Source organism: Mirounga angustirostris, unplaced genomic scaffold (genome assembly GCF_029215605.1).
Source record: "Mirounga angustirostris isolate CCGP_5_RB_7025 unplaced genomic scaffold, mMirAng1.0.hap1 SCAF_4, whole genome shotgun sequence".
Classification (NCBI taxonomy): domain Eukaryota; kingdom Metazoa; phylum Chordata; class Mammalia; order Carnivora; family Phocidae; genus Mirounga; species Mirounga angustirostris.
The window spans coordinates 83,411,686-83,427,590 of NW_026991712.1; positions in this window are offsets into that span (position 1 = coordinate 83,411,686).

Sequence of the window (15,905 nt, forward strand, 5' to 3'; positions counted from 1 at the left end):
TATATATTCTTGTCACCAGCCTTTTGTAATATTTGTGATTTGTTCATTTTTTTCTCAATCTGTAACTTTTCATTCTCTTAGCTGTTTTTTTTTAATTTTTAATTTTTTTATTTTTATAGATTTTATTTATTTATTTGCGAGAGAGAATGAGAGACAGAGAGCACGAGAGGGAGGAGGGTCAGAGGGAGAAGCAGACTCCCTGCCCAGCAGGGAGCCCCATGCGGGACTCGATCCCGGGACTCCAGGATCATGACCTGAGCTGAAGGCAGTCGCTTAACCAACTGAGCCACCCAGGCGCCCTTAGCTGTTTTTTTGAAAACATTTTTAATTTCAATGAAGTACAATTTATTTATTTATTTTTCTTTTTTTCTGGATAGAACTTTTGGTGACTTACCTAAGAACACTGCCTAACCCCATGTCATGAAGATTTTCTTCTATAAAACATTTAGTCTGTGCTCCATTTTGAGTTCATTTTTGTATAAACTGTATGGTTTAGGTGAAAGTTTTCCTCACGTGGATGTCCAATTATGCCAACACAATTTGTTGAAAAGAAAAAAGTCTTTCTTCACTGAATTGCTTTTACACCTTTGTCAATAATCAATTGGACATATTTCTGTAGTCCGATTTCTGGACCCTCTGCTCTGTTTCATTGGTTTGTGTGTCTATCCCTTTGCTTATCTACAATATCTTGTTATCTGAAGCTTATAGTAAGTCTTAAAAATGGGTAGTCTTATTCCTCTAACTTCATGGTACTTATCAAAGTATATTTAGTTCTTTTTAGGTCTCTATCTCTCTGCCATTCCAGACCAACAAAATGAGAACATGCTTTTATCTACAAACACTTGGAAACTACAAAGACTCTGTGAATAGAAGGAAAAATCACGGTCTTCTTTTCCTATGGTGCCTTCTTGGAGTAGATCCAGGCAGGAAGAAGGGGGAGCCCTGAGGGCGGCCGCAGTTGAGGCCCAGAGAATCCCCAGCCAGAATCTCTCTTTCCCGCGGTTTAGGGTTTCCCGAGACGCCCCACACTCAAGTACAAAGTTTAGGACAACTGCGACCCCTACTGGCCTGAACAGAGACTCGGGATTCTTCTGACAGCTGGCGGGAAAGGATCCGAGGAAAATGAAATGAAAGGCACCCAACCTTGTGCTTGGACCCAGGACCCGAAACGTCAGTCTCGCCGCCGCACGACGGAGGTACGATACGCTGTTTCGCATTGACAGCGTTTTCTACCGGTGCAGGCTGACGGGACGCCCCTCGCGGTGCAGGATGTAGTGGCCACAGCCGCCGCCTCTCACCCCGAGGCCCGACGGGGACCCCGACGAGCGGCGGCACTGGCCAGGTGCCCCGGCTGTGGCCGCAGTGTCGGGGCCGGGGAGGGGGGCCGCCACTCTGAGACGCGGGCTTCTCGTCCCCTGGTTCCTGAGGAGGCGGCAGCGGCGGAGCGCGGGGGACGCGGCAGCGAGGCGCCCACCGGGGCGCGGGAGGGGCGCGCGACGCCCCCGGAGTTTCCCTCCCCGGGACGGGGACCAGCGGGAGCGGGAAGGCACGTGCCAATCGCTGGGTATTGGAAAGGAGAGTAAGAGGTGGCTGCGGCTTGGCCCCCAGGGGAAGGTTCCACCGAGACGTGAACTCGGATCGCTGGATGCAGAGTCCAGAGTGCTCACCATTACACCGTGGGACCACCCGGGGCAGGCGCCCTGACTCTCAGAGGTGCTCGCACACCGCCCTCCTCCGCCTGACGTGCACGGGACGCGCCTCCCGCCGGGGTCTTCTCGCCTCAGGGGTTGGAGCTCGGCTCCTCCACCCGCCGGGAGTCGCCGGGCCTCACGTTCTCCCTGCCGCTCGCTGGGCTCGCGTGTCAGGGAAGAGATCAAGTCCGTTTGCGGGTTAGCCACAGGGACGGGCGTTTTAGGCCTCCCCCAGGTGTACCTGCTCCGCCTGGATGACTAGTTTCTTGCCCCGCGGTAGAATTCCTGCCCGAACCAACCAACCAAGCCCAAACAAGTGTTCCTTTCCTTCCCTTCGCACCTGTCCCTGGGAGCTCCGGTGATCCTCAGAACGGGACTTGGGACTTGCCGGGATTCCACCCCCTCCCATTCCATTCCCGGATCCTATTTCCTTCCCGTCTTTCTTGCTGTCTTCCTCACCCCCCATTTTCTCTAGCTCCCTGTATCTCTTCCTTTCCTTCCTTCGTGGCTACTGCTCCTTTTCCTTCTCTTCGCTCCCGGTTCTTCAAACCACCGCTCTCCAGGCCAGCGGAGGAATGGGCTACCCAGTCCCAGAGGACGATCATCGGAAGACGTTTCTCTCTGGTCAGGACACTTTGGGGGTCCATGCTGAGGAGGCGGAGTGAGGTGGCCCCAGCGGAATGGCTGAGGGTCCATAGCCAGTCCCCAAGGTCTGGGCAGGACGGGCTGCTCTAAGGCGACTCGGTCCCTGGGGCGACCCACAACAGGTTACGTCGCGTTCCGCAAGCTAAATCTGACCCGCAAAGGCCCTCGGAATTGAGACCCGCGGGCTACCTCGTCCTTAGCAAGGCGTTTTGAAGTGGAAGGACCACGGCGCCTCCTTGTGGTCCCCTCAGGGACGGCGTCTTGGCGTCTGCATCACCTAGGATGCTGCAAGGTCTTGTCCAAAGAAAACCAATCCAACTTCCCAGTTAGACGAAGGTCCACTCGGACCCAGGCGCTTACAAAGAAATTGTCCCGCCTGTCCCCCGGGCGCTGTCGGGAGCCCGGGAGCCGCGCCCTCTGGGCCTCCTTCTTAGGGGCGCTGCCGAGTCCTTATGCGAGGATTTGGGGCTGAGTCTCAGCGCCTCGCCACACTTCCTCGTCCTTATTAGGTGCGTCCAACGCAGCCTCGCCCCAGGGAGAGCTCCGGTCCGAAGAGTAAAATCAGACAGCCTTGCCGGCTTCAATCCAGGACAGAGAGTCCTCTCCCTATTATGAATCGGATTCTAACGGAAGCTGGCACGGCCCCTATACCCCACCGCATGAGCAAGGCTCGCCACCCAGGACCTGCGGTGGTGTGGTCAGGTGTAAGTAGGTGACAGCATTTTCTCCTGGGGTTTTTCCTCGGTGGCTGTATCTGCATTGCTCTCTCTCTCTCGTTTTTTCTCTCTTCTCACCTGGTTGTCCCACCCTCACCTTTCTCTCCACCCTTTCGCCCGCTGGCGTCCCCACAGGCTGAGGTTGCCGCAAGGTCCTGGGTGGAGAGCTCAGTGCAATTCCAGGTGGTGCCGTCTAGACGTTTCCACAATCGGGACATTAACGTGATTCAGCTGCCAATTTTAAAAAATAACCAGTTTTGAAAGTTTCACATCCTCCCATTCTGGGGTTTTTCAAGGACTAAAATCTAATAGGCCACAGTGAAATGTTTGGTCCCTCCCAGCACCATGCAGCGGAATGCATCCTTCACTGAGCATCTATTGGGTGCCTACTGGGTGCTAGGCCCTGCTGTGCACAGGGGCTGCATGGTGAGTAGACCCCAGGTCCTGCCTGGTGGAGCCCTCCTCTGGAGGCACCGAGAGCAGGCAGCAAGTTGGGGGACAAAGCCGGTTCGTGTCCTTCCCACGGCGCCTATCCTGGCTGTGGAATTCGCGGTGAGCTGGACGAGTGCCACTCAGGGAAGAATGGCAAATGGATGACTTCAGCCTATGAGCCTGTGGTTGTCACCTAGAGCAGGGAGGCTGTGAGGGCAGGCCCCTGGGCTGTGAGGGGAGGCCCCTGGGCCCCTGGGGCATCAAGTGCTCACTTGCTAGTATCGATGCCCCAAAACTGTGCCCAATATCAAGACTCGATGTCTCCAGGGGCGCCTGGGTGGCTCAGTCGGTTAAGTGGCTGCCTTTGGCTCAGGTCATGATCCCCGGGGTCCTGGGATCGAGTCCCTCATCGGGTTCCCCGCTCAGCGGGAAGTCTGCTTCTCCCTCCCCCACTCCCCCTGCTTGTGTTCTCTCTCTGTCAAATAAATAAATAAAATATTAAAAAAAGAAAGACTCAAAGTCTCCAGCGCCAGCGGGTTTTGAATGTGTTTTAAGCAGAGGATGCAGGGGTTGGGCAGCAAGTTCTCACCCACGGCAACACTGAGATTTTGTAATACCCTGGTCTCAGTCGTGTAATCAACGCCTATGGCTGTCAGTGGAAAGATTAGTGGTTCAAGCCCATCGTCCGAAGTTCTAGTCTTTACTTAAACACATTTTCTGGCTTTCAGATTCTCAAAATTTACCAAAGTTTCTACAGCAGCTTTTATCTTTCAGGCCAAGATCTCACCCAGCCGCTGTCAGTCCCCCCACCTCACCCCGCATTTTGATTTAAGGGTGCAAGGGAGGCGGCAGGGGAATCTCTGAATTCACCTAGTTCTGCCCTGTCCAATGGTTTCTCTCCATCCTTATCAGATGCCGCTGGTCCCTTTGCGCCATCTAGAGCACAAAGGGCACCGTGACCTATCTGATCTGACATCTGGATTCCAGGAGAACTGCCGGGGCCAGAGGCTGAAGGCACAGGCATCAAAATCGCCAACTGGTCAGACTCTAGGTTAGTGAACCTCAATGCTCAGTATTAACCACATCATTACAGCATGCCAGGAACACTTTGATTTGAGAGGGTCGCATCCTTTCTTTTTTATTATCATTATTATCAATAAACATTATTTTTAAAGAACAATTTGAGTTTACAGGTAAATTAATAAATGAATTCATAGGCACCATGTTCTCCCTCACACAATTTCCCCTTACATTCTTGCATTACTGTGGTACATTTGTTACAAGTGATGAAATAGTATTGACACGGTATTAACTGAAGCTGGTAGTTTACATTAGAGTTCATTCTTTGTCATATAGTTCTATGGGTTTTGACACCTGCATGTCATGAATCCACCACTACAGTATCATATAGGATAATTTCACTGTCTAAAAAGTCCCAGTGTTCTACTTATTTATCCCTCCTCTCATCAGAGACCTATGGCAATCACTCATCTTTTTATTGTCTCTATAGTTTTGCCTTTTCCAGGACATCCTATAGTTAGACTCACACAGTCTGTAGACTTTATTGTATGCTTCTTTCACCTAATGCTGTGTATTTTTAAGGTTTCCACATGTTTTTCATGGCTTGATAGCTCATTTCTTTTTATTGCTAAATACCATTTTATAGATGTACCACTTTGTTTATCCAGTCACCAATCGAAGGACATTTTGGTTACTTCCACTTTTTGACCATTATGAATAAATCTGCTAAAAACACTCATCGGCAAGTTTTTGCTTGAACATAAGTTTTCATTTCATTTGGGTAAATACCTAGGGCTGTGATTTCTGGATCAAAGGTAAGGGTATGTTTGGTTTTGTAAGAAATTTCCAAAGCATCTTCTTCTCCTTCTTTTTTTTTTTTTAATTTTATTATGTTATGTTAGTCACCATACAATACATCATTGGTTTTTGATGTGGTGATCCACGATCCATTGTTTTCGTATAACACCCAGTGTTCCATGCACTACGTGCCCTCCTTAATACCCATCACCGGGCTAACCAATCCCCCCTCCCCTCTCCACTCTAAAACCCTGTTTGTTTCTCAGAGTCCATAGTCTCTCATGGTTCATCTCTCCCTCCAATTCCCCGCCCATTTTTCCCTTCATTCTCCTAATGTCCTCCATGCTATTCCTTATGTTCCACAAATAAGTGAAACCATATGATAATTGACTTTCTCTGCTTGACTTATTTCACTTAGCATAATCTCCTCCAGTCCCATCCATGTTGATGTAAAAGTTGGGTATTCTTCCTTTCTGATGGCTGTGTAATATTCCATTGTATATATGGACCACATCTTCTTTATCCATTCATCTGTTGAAGGGCATCTCGGCTCTTTCCACAGTTTGGTCATTGGGACATTGCTGCTATGAACATTGGGGTACATCTGGCCCTTCTTTTCACTACATCTGTGTCTTTGGGGTAAATACCCAGGAGTGCAATTGCTGGACCATAGGGTAGCTCTATTTTTAAATTTTTGAGGAATCTCCACACTGTTTTCCAAAGTGGCTATACCAACTTGCATTCCCACCAACAGTGTAAGAGGGTTCCCCTTTCTCCACAACCTCGCCAACATTTGTTGTTTCTTTCCCTGTCCATTTTGGCCATTCTAACTGGTATGAGATGGTATCTCAATGTGGTTTTGATTTGGATTTCCCTGACGGCTAATGATGATGAACATTTTTTCATGTGTCTGTTAGCCATTTGTATGTCTTCTTCAGAGAAGTGTCTTTTCATATCTTCTGCCCACTTTTTGACTTGATTACTTGTTTTTTGAGTGTTGAGTTTGAGACGTTCTTTATAGATCTTGGATAGCAGCCCTTTATCTGTGGTGTCATTTGCAAATATCTTCTCCCATTCTGTGGGTTGCCTCTTTGTTTTGTTGACTGTTTCCTTTGCTGTGCAGAAGCTTTTTATCTTGATGAAGTCCCAAAGTTAATTTTTGCTTTTGTTTCACTAGCTTTTGGAGATGTATCTTGAAAGAAGTTGCTGTGGGCGATGTCAAAGAGGTTACTGCCTATGTTCTCCTCTAGGATTTTGATGGATTCCTGTCTCACACTGAGGTCTTTCATCCACTTTGAGTTTATCTTTGTGAATGGTGTTAGACAATGGTCGAGTTTCATTCTTCTGCATGTGGCTGTCCAATTTTCCCAGCACCATTTATTGAAGAGACTGTCTTTTTTCCATTGCATGTTTCTTCCTGTTTTGTCAAAGATTATTTGACCATAGAGTTGAGGGTCCATATCTGGGCTCTCTAGTCTGTTCCATTGGTCTCTATGTCTGTTTTTGTGCCAGTACCATGCTGTCTTCCTGATCACAGCTTTGTAATAGAGCTTGAAATTGGGCAACATGATGCCCCCAGCTTTGATTTTCCTTTTTCAACATTTCCTTGGCGATTCGGGGTCTTTTCTGATTCCATACAAATTTTAGGATTGTTTGTTTCAGCACTTTGAAAAATGTCATTGGAATTTTGATCGGGATGGCATTGAAGGTATAGATTGCTCTGGGTAGCATAGACCTTTTAACAATGTTTATTCTTCTGATCCATGAGCATGGAATATTTTTCCATCTTTTTGTGTCTTCTTCAATTTCCTTCATGAGTCTTTTGTAGTTCCTAGAGTATAGATCCTTTACCTCTATTCCGAGGTATCTTATGGTTTTTGGTGCTTTTGTAAATGGAATCGTTTCTCTAATTTCTCTTTCTACAGTTGCATTGTTAGTGTATAAGAAAGCAACCTGATTTCTGTGCATTGGTTTTGTATCTGCCACATTATTGAATTGCTGTATGAGTGCTAGTAATTTGGGGGTGGAGTCTTTTGGGTTTTCCACATAAAGTATCATGTCATCTGCGAAAAGAGAGAATTTGACTTCTTTTTTGCCAATTTGAATACCTTTTATTATTTCTTTTTGTTGTCTGATTGCTGTTGCTAGGACTTCTAGTACTATGGTGAACAACAGTGGCGAGAGTGGGCATCCTTGACGTGTTCCTGATCTTAAGGGAAAGGCTCTCAGCTTTTCCCCATTGAGGAGATATTTGCTGTGTGTTTTTCATAGATGGATTTTATGAACTTGAGGAATGTTCCCTCTATCCCTATACTCTGAAGAGTTTTAATCAGGAAAGGATGTTGTATTTTGTCAAATGCTTTTTCTGCATCAATTGAGAGGACCGTATGGTTCTTCTCCCTCCTCTTAGTTAATGTGTTCTATCACATTGATTGATTTGCAAATGTTGAACCACACTTGCATCCCGGGGATAAATCTCACTTGGTCATGGTGGATGATCCTTTTAATGTATTGTTGGATCCTATTAGCTAGGATTTTGTTGAGGATTTTGGAATCCATATTCATCAGGGATATCGGTCTGAAATTCTCCTTTTTGATGGGGTCTTTGCCTGGTTTGGGGATTAAGGTAATGCTGGCCTCATAGAATGAGTTTGGAAGTTTTCCTTCTGTTTCTATTTTTTGAAACAACTTCAGTAGAATAGGTATTATTTCTTCTGTGAATGTTTGGTAGAATTCCCCAGGGAATCCATCAGGCCTTGGACTCTTGTTTTTTGGGAGGTTTTGGATCACTGCTTCAATCTCGTTCCTGGTTATTGGCCTATTCAGGTTGTCAATTTCTTCCTGTTTCACTCTTGGCAGCTTATAGGTTTCCAGGAAGGCCTCCATTTCATCCAGGTTGCTCAGTTTCTTGGCATAGAGTTGTTGATAATAATTTCCAATAGTTGTTTCTATTTCCTTGGTGTTAGTCGTGGTCTCTTCCCTTGATCTGATCTACTGTGTTTCTGGTTTCTAATTCATTGATCTCTGCTTTAATTTTAATTATTTCTCTTCTAATGCGTGGCTTAGGCATCGTTTGTTGCTTTTTCCCTAGTTCTTTAAGGTGTAGAGTTAGTTGGTGAATTCGGGATTTTTTTATTTTTTTTGAGTGAGGCTTGGATGGCTATGTATTTCCCCATTAGGACTGCTTTAGCAGTATCCCATAGGTTTTGGACCGATGTGTTTTTGTTCTCATTGATTTCCATGAATTGTTTAAGTTCTTCTTCGATTTCCTGGTTGACCCAAACATTCTTGAGCAGAATGGTCTTTAGCTTCCAAGTGTTTGAATTTCTGCCAATTTTTTTCTTGTGACTGAGCTCCAGTTTCAAAGCTTTGTAGTTTGAGAATATGTAGGGAATAATCTCAATCTTCTGGCATCAGTTGAGACCTGATTTGTGACCCAGTATGTGGTCTATTCTGAAGAAAGTTCCATGTGTGCTCAAGAAGAATGAGTATTCTGTTGTTTTAGGGTGGAATGTTCTGTACATATCTATGAGGTCCATCTGGTCCAATGGATCATTCAAAGCTCTTGTTTCCTTGTTGATTTTCTGCTTAGATGATCTGTCCTTTGCTGAGAGTGGAGTATTGAGGTCTCCTCCAATTAACATATTGTTATCCATATGACTCTTTATTTTGGTTAACAGTTGGCTTATGTAGATGGCTGCTCCCAAGTTGGGGGCATAGATATTTACAATTGTTAGATCTTCTTGTTGCATAGACCCTTTAAGAATGATATAGTGTCCTTCTGTGTCTCTAATTACAGACTTTAGTTTAAAATCTAATTTGTCTGATATAAGAATTGCTACCCCAGCTTCCTTTTGAGGTCCGCTGGCCTGGAAGATGGATCTGCATCCCTTCACTTTCAGTCTGGATGTATCTTTCGGTTCAGAATGAGTCTCTTGTAGGCAGCATATGGATGGGTCCTGTTTTTTTGTCCAATCTGCCACCCTGTGCTCTTTTATGGGAGCATTTAGGCCATTCACGTTGAGAGTGATTATTGAAAGAGATGAATTAATTGTCATCATGTTGCCTGTGAAGACGTTGTTTTTATAGATAATCCCTGTAAATTTCTGCTGTATGTCACTCTTGGGGTCTTTCTCCTTTTATAGAACCCCCCTTAATATTTCTTGCAGGGCCAGCTTAGTGGTCACATATTCTTTCAGTTTCTGCCGGTTGTAGAAGCTCTGCATCTCTCCATCCACTCTAAATGAAAGCCTTGCCAGATAAAGTATTCTTGGCTGCATGTTCTTCTCATTTAGTACCCTGAGTATGTCTTGCCAGGCCTTTCTGGCTTGCCAGGTCTCTGTGGATAGGTCTGACGTTATTCTGATGTTCCTCCCTCTGTACGTAAGGAATCTCTTCCCCCTAACTGCCCTTAAGATGGTTTCCTTGGTTCTAAGATTTGAAAGTTTTACTATTACATGCTGGGGTGTTGGCCTGTTTTCCTTGATCTTGGGAGGGGTCCTCTCTGCCTCTAGGACACGAATGTTTGTTTCATTCCCCAGATTAGGGAATTTCTCAGCTATGATTTGCTCAAATACATCTTCTAGTCCTCTCTCTCTCTGCCCTCCCTCCGGGATTCCAATGATTCTGACATTGGAACGCTTCATGGTGTCACTTATTTCTCGAATTCTATTTTCATGGATTCTGAGTTGTTTTTCCCTGGCCTCTTCTTTTCCGTTTTTATCTATTATACTGTCTTCCAGGTTGCTTATTCGCTCTTCTGCCTCAGTTACCCTAGCTGTTAGATTATCTAGATTGGATTGGATCTGATTGATAGCATTTTTAAGTTCTGCCAATTCAGCTTTCATTTCTGCCCTTAGAGACTCTATGTTGCCATTAATTGATTTCTCCATTCTAGCCATTGTCTTCACAATTGCTAGCCTGAGTTCCATCTCCGACATCTTGGTTATATCTGCATCCATTTGTCAATCTGTGGCATAAGTCATAATCTCTGAGTCTTTTCTATTTTGGGGGCTTCTCCTTCTAGTCATTCTGTTGATGGGTGTTTAAGGGAATGTATAGCGTCCAAATTATTGACCAGAACCCAAGCAAGATGCACCTGTTTTCTTGGGACCTTAGGGTTGCTGGCCTCTTGTTTTCCCAGCCTGTCTTCTGCGGGAGGGGCCTGCCCCTCTGTTACTCAGGCAACCTGGTTTGGGCGGAGTTGCCCTGCCCCCCTGTGGCGGGGGATGGGCTCAGCAGGAACCAGTTTTGGGGGCTTTTGTTCTCTGGCGGCTCTCCCTGGCGGCTTTCTGGGTCTCTTCCGCGAGTCAGAGAAGAAGAGACCATTTCCAACCCTCTGCCTCAGAGCAGAGAGACCACAATCTGTTCTTCAGTGAGCTCTCCAGGCCACACCGTCTCCGTTTCTGTCTGTGCTGCTATAAACTGCAGCGTCCTGGGTTGTGCGCCCCTCTGCAGTGCTCCCGGTCCTGCCTCCAGGTCCGGGCAGGTCTCTGCCCTTTGTGCTTCTAAAACCGCCAGCCGCTCCCAGTTCGCAGGCTCGACCCCGCCGTTTGGGTTTCCACCCCGGGGGCTGCCCTAAAGTCCTTTCCCTGACGCTACCGGTCTGCGAGTCTGTGCCAGTCCCCAGCGCGGGAGGCTGTCGCTCACTGGCGGTGTAGGATCCCCATAGCCAGGCGCCCTCCCGCTGCCGTTTATCCTCGGATATCTCCCCCGGAATCACGGCTCCCCACTTCGTACCTCGAAACCAACGGCCTGTGATATTTTGTTTGTAGAGATCCAGATCTTCTTACATCTCAGGCTGATTTCGTGGGTGCTCAGAGTGGTCTGGTAGATATCCAGCTCAATTCGGGGGACCAGTTGGAATAGGATCCCCTACTCCTCCGCCATCTTTCCTCTCCCCCCCACACTGTTTTGATTAGCATAGCTTTATTGCTTTATCACCTTGAAGTTGGTAGTGTCAGTCCTTTGGGGATTTTCCTAATCTTCACCAGGAGAACCTGCTCAGGTTCCTGGAGGTAAAACTTCACAAAATGTGTGCCCCCAGGAATTTTAAACTCTCAAGCACTTCCACACTCAGTTTGTCAATTACCACTGAAGGTTTCTGCTAGCTGCAGGTCCAGTAGCTTCTGTTCCCAATAAGCTGTGATTCCCTGCGTTAGCCAGTCTCTCTAGTTTTGGGGGTGACATGCCCTATGACCTCACCTGTCTGGTCTAAGAAGAGTCATCGATTTTGTCAGCATTTTTTTTTCTTGTAAGGATGAGAGTGATGACTTCCAAGTTCTTTTCGTGTTGGGGTAGAAACCTAGTATGATTTTTTTTTAAAGATTTGTTTTATTTACCTGAGAGAGAGCAGGAGCAAGGAGAGGAGCAGAGGGAGAGGGACAGGCAGACTCCCTGCTGAGCGGTGAGCCCAAGCCAGCCTGATTCCAGGACGCTGACATCATAACCTGCACTGAAGGCAGGTACTTAACCGACTGAGCCACCCAGGTGCCCCGATTTTTTTAAAGTAAATAACATATATACGATGGTCAAGTTTATCTGCCAACTTCGCTGAGTCAAAGGGTGCTCAGATTAAACATTATATCTGGGTGTGTCTGTGAGGATGTTTAGGATGAAATTAGCATTTGAATCAATGGACTTAGTTAAGTAGGTTGCCTCCTATCATATGGGTGGGTATCATCCAATTATTTGAGGACCTGAATAAAAGAAAAAGTGGAAAATTGATCCTTTTTTTCCTTTTTGCTTTCCTGCTTGAGCTGGCACATCAGTGTCTTCTCCTGATCTTGGACTGGGATTTATACCATTGGATTTCTTGGTTCTCAGGCATTCGGACTCACGACTGAAGTGACATCACTGGGTTTCTGGGTCTACAGCTTACAAATGGTAGATCATGGGGCTTCTTAGCCTTCATAAACGCTGATGTTTATAGCAACGTCTACAATAGCCAAACTATGGAAAGAGCCCAGATGTCCATTGGCAGATGAATGGATAAAGAAGATGTGGTATATATATATACAATGGAATATTACACAGCCATTAAAAAATGGAATCTTGCCGTTTGCAATGACATGGACGGAACTAGAGGGTATTATGCTAAGCGAAATAAGTCAGTCAGAGAAAGACAATTATCATATGATCTCCCTGATGTGTGGAATTTAAGAAACAAAACAGAGGATCATAGGGGAAGAGAGAAAAAAATAAAACAAGACGAAACCAGAGAGGAAGACAAAGCATAAGAGACTCTTAATCTTAGGAAACAAACAGGGTCGCTAGAGGGAAGGGGGTGGGGGGATGAGGTAACAGGGTGATGGACATTAAGGAGGGCACATGATGTAATGAGCACTGGGTATTATATAAGACTGATGAATCACTGACCTCTATCTCTGAAACTAATAATACACTGTAGGTTAATTAATTGAATTTAAATTAAAAATTTAATTTAATTTAATTTAAAAAAATAATAAAATAATTCATTTGCTTGTGGTTGTAGGACTGAAGTCCTTGTTTTCTTGCTGGCTGTCAACCAGAAGCCATGCTCTGCTTCTAGAAGCTACCTCTATTCTTTTTTCCATGAGGCTTTTTCCATTGTCAGACAAGTAATGGTGCACTGAGTCCTTCTCATGCTTCACTCTGATTTTGTCTTCTCCTGCCAGCCAGAGAAATCGCTCAGATTTAAGGAGTCATGCAATTAGATCTGTCCCACCCAGATAATCTCCTTATCTTAAAGTGAGCCATGCTATATAACAACAACATCATGGGAGCAATATCTCATCACTCTAACAAGTTTCAGGGAATTGGGGGAGACATATTTGGAGACAATTTTAACTCCTCTTTACTATAGCCCAACCTCTGGGTTCAGGGATACATGTCCCTTCCAAATGCAAAATACATTTATCTTACCCCTAAGGATTCCAAAGTTTCATCCCATGGCAGCATCGTTTGAAAGTAAAAAAAGAATGTCGTGTAAATTTCATTAGCTCAAAATTCCAAAATCACATCTAAATCATTTATATCAGGTGTGGATGAGACTCCTGAGAGTGTCCATTAAGCACAGGGTTCAATTACGCTCCCTCTGTAGACCTGTGAAACTACAGAACAATTGATTGCCCCCCATGTGCAATAGTGAGACAGTGAGGATAACGTTCATTCAGATTCCAGCCCAAAGACAGGGAAAATGGAAGGTATAAAAAGGTCACTGATCCAAAATAATTTGGAAATCCACCTGAACAAACTTCAGCAGGAATTCCTTGGTTAGGTTTCAAGACCCAGGAATAATCCTCCGTGACATGAGGTTTTGCCTCTGGGATCCCATTTGTTTACATCTTCATTTAATTTATTATTATTTTTTTTCTTTCTCTCACAGGCCTCTGGTTCTTCCTTCTCATGACAGCATCCTCCCCTTAATGGTTGGTATGTCGTCCCCATCTGAACACGTCTGATAGTGACCTTGTTGTGGTTCTCTCTCCAAGGGGGGCCTGCCCTCACCATCTCACTCCTCTGGGATCCTCTTCCCTGACCTCATTTCTATCTGTCATGATGCTTTCAGCTTACGCAGGTGGCTTAGGAGGAAGGCTAGAACTGTGGAGCCCCAGACCTGATCTCTGCCGTGTCTTCTCCAGGAGGAGAATAAATGACAGAGGTCTTCATATAGAAATGACCCCTATGAGGGCTGACATCCCCCAGCAATTAGAGCAGAGGAGGAAACCTACAGGGAAACAGAGGCCCTAAAAACCCAAATTATGGAAGCAGGGCCCACATCAGGTAGGAGCATTTCCCAGAAATGTCCCCATTCTCCATTGAAAGCCACTTTGGGTGAAAGATGTGAGCACCGGTTCTTTCAGAGTCTCCATCCTCCGCGCTTTGTTTAAAACCGGCTTTTTCCATATGTGAGAATCTCTTTGGAGTTTTATCAGAAATGCAGCTTCGTGGGCCTTATCCCCAGGGCATTCTAACAGGCACCACAGTGAATCTAATGAAGGTGTTTTTTAGCTCTGCAGCTGGTGCCCAGGGACGGGACCCCTGTCTGCTGCATGAGATCCCTTTTCCCATCTAACATTCCAGTGGTTCGTGCTGCCTTCTCGGAGTTCTATTCTACATTTTCTATCATACACGAGATAAATATGCTCAAAGAGATAATTAAATCATCCACGAAAGCATATGTGACATGTGGTGAAGCTGCTATTGGCATCTTGGATGCTTTTCTGAAGGCTGTGCTTCTATTGCTTCAGCCCAGAACCGGGATTAGGTTTGAATGGAAAGATGGTTGGGACTGGAGATCAGTAAAAGCTCGTTATTGCTGGTAACGGTTATTTATCCCCTTGACAAGTATTGACTGAATGTTTCACCTGCAGGCTCTCGTGGAGGCACTGGGGACATGGGGTGAACAGGCAGACCCAGTGCCAGCTCTCAGGAAAAAGAACTTGGGGACAGTAGTCAGATATTTTATACATAATCACCTAAGTACATTTTATTTGTGACTATGGTAAGTATTATTTAACACTTTTGTGTTCTGTGATCCTAATCCCTGAGCCAGTGATTTAAAAGTTAATATAAGTAACAGAATTATATAATTGGGAGAAAAGATTTGTCCCCAGAAGGCCTTCCAGTTTTTTTTTTTTTAAGATTTTATTGATTTATTTGACAGAGAGAGAGACACAGTGAGAGAGGGAACACAAGCAGAGAGAGAGGGAGAGGGAGAAGCAAGCTTCCCGCTGAGCAGGGAGCCTGATGCGGGGCTCGATCCCAGGACCCTGGGATCTTGACCAGAGCCGAAGGCAGACGCATAGTGACTGAGCCAGCCAGGCACCCCAGAAAGGCCTTGTTTTTAACAGTGGAAATACCAACATTTGATCCAAAGTCTCCTGAAAATTATTTATTTATTTTTAAGCTGAACTTTTAATTTTGGTGTCCCCTGAAATTCAGATGTGGTTTTCTAGAGGCTGTGTTAAGGAGCCTCCACAGGAAAGCTCGCAGCCAAGGCCTGTGGGGGGGCTCTGGTGCCATCGAGTGTTGAAGGAGTTTGGGAAAATCTCTTAATCTCTCTGGGTCTCAGCTTCCTCACTTGTATGATAAGGTGGTTATTCAAATTCTCCAAAGTCCCTTCCTGCTCAGTTTCTGTGAGTGCATGAGGGACTGAGGTGCCTGTTAATCTGCCCTGGGGACTGCAGCTGAGACCTGACTTGGTCCCTTCTCTGTGTGTCTCCTGCAGGAGCCTGAGCTGAGCCCACACTGAAAACAGAAAAGAGAGGGAACAGATGGGAGACAGAAAATCAGCAGGTTTGGAGGATGAGAATAACCCCAGGAAGGACAAGGCAATGGTGGAGCAGGTGGATGCCAAAGGAGGTAAGAATAAGGACAAGTTGAGTTCAGAAAAATCCGGGGAAACTGAGGCATGCATACAGCAGCATCCAACTCTGCATGGAGCAGCCTGAGCTGAGCAAGGAGTTTGGAAGAGTAACTTCGTCCACGGTGAACCTGTGCACCTGCCGAGGAGCCCCACAGGATGAACTGGGGTTGGTTCATACTGCCGTGATACACGAGTACCACGAGGAGGAGGATGTGACCATGAGGCTCTGCTCCAGACACCTAGCTCCGACCTAGG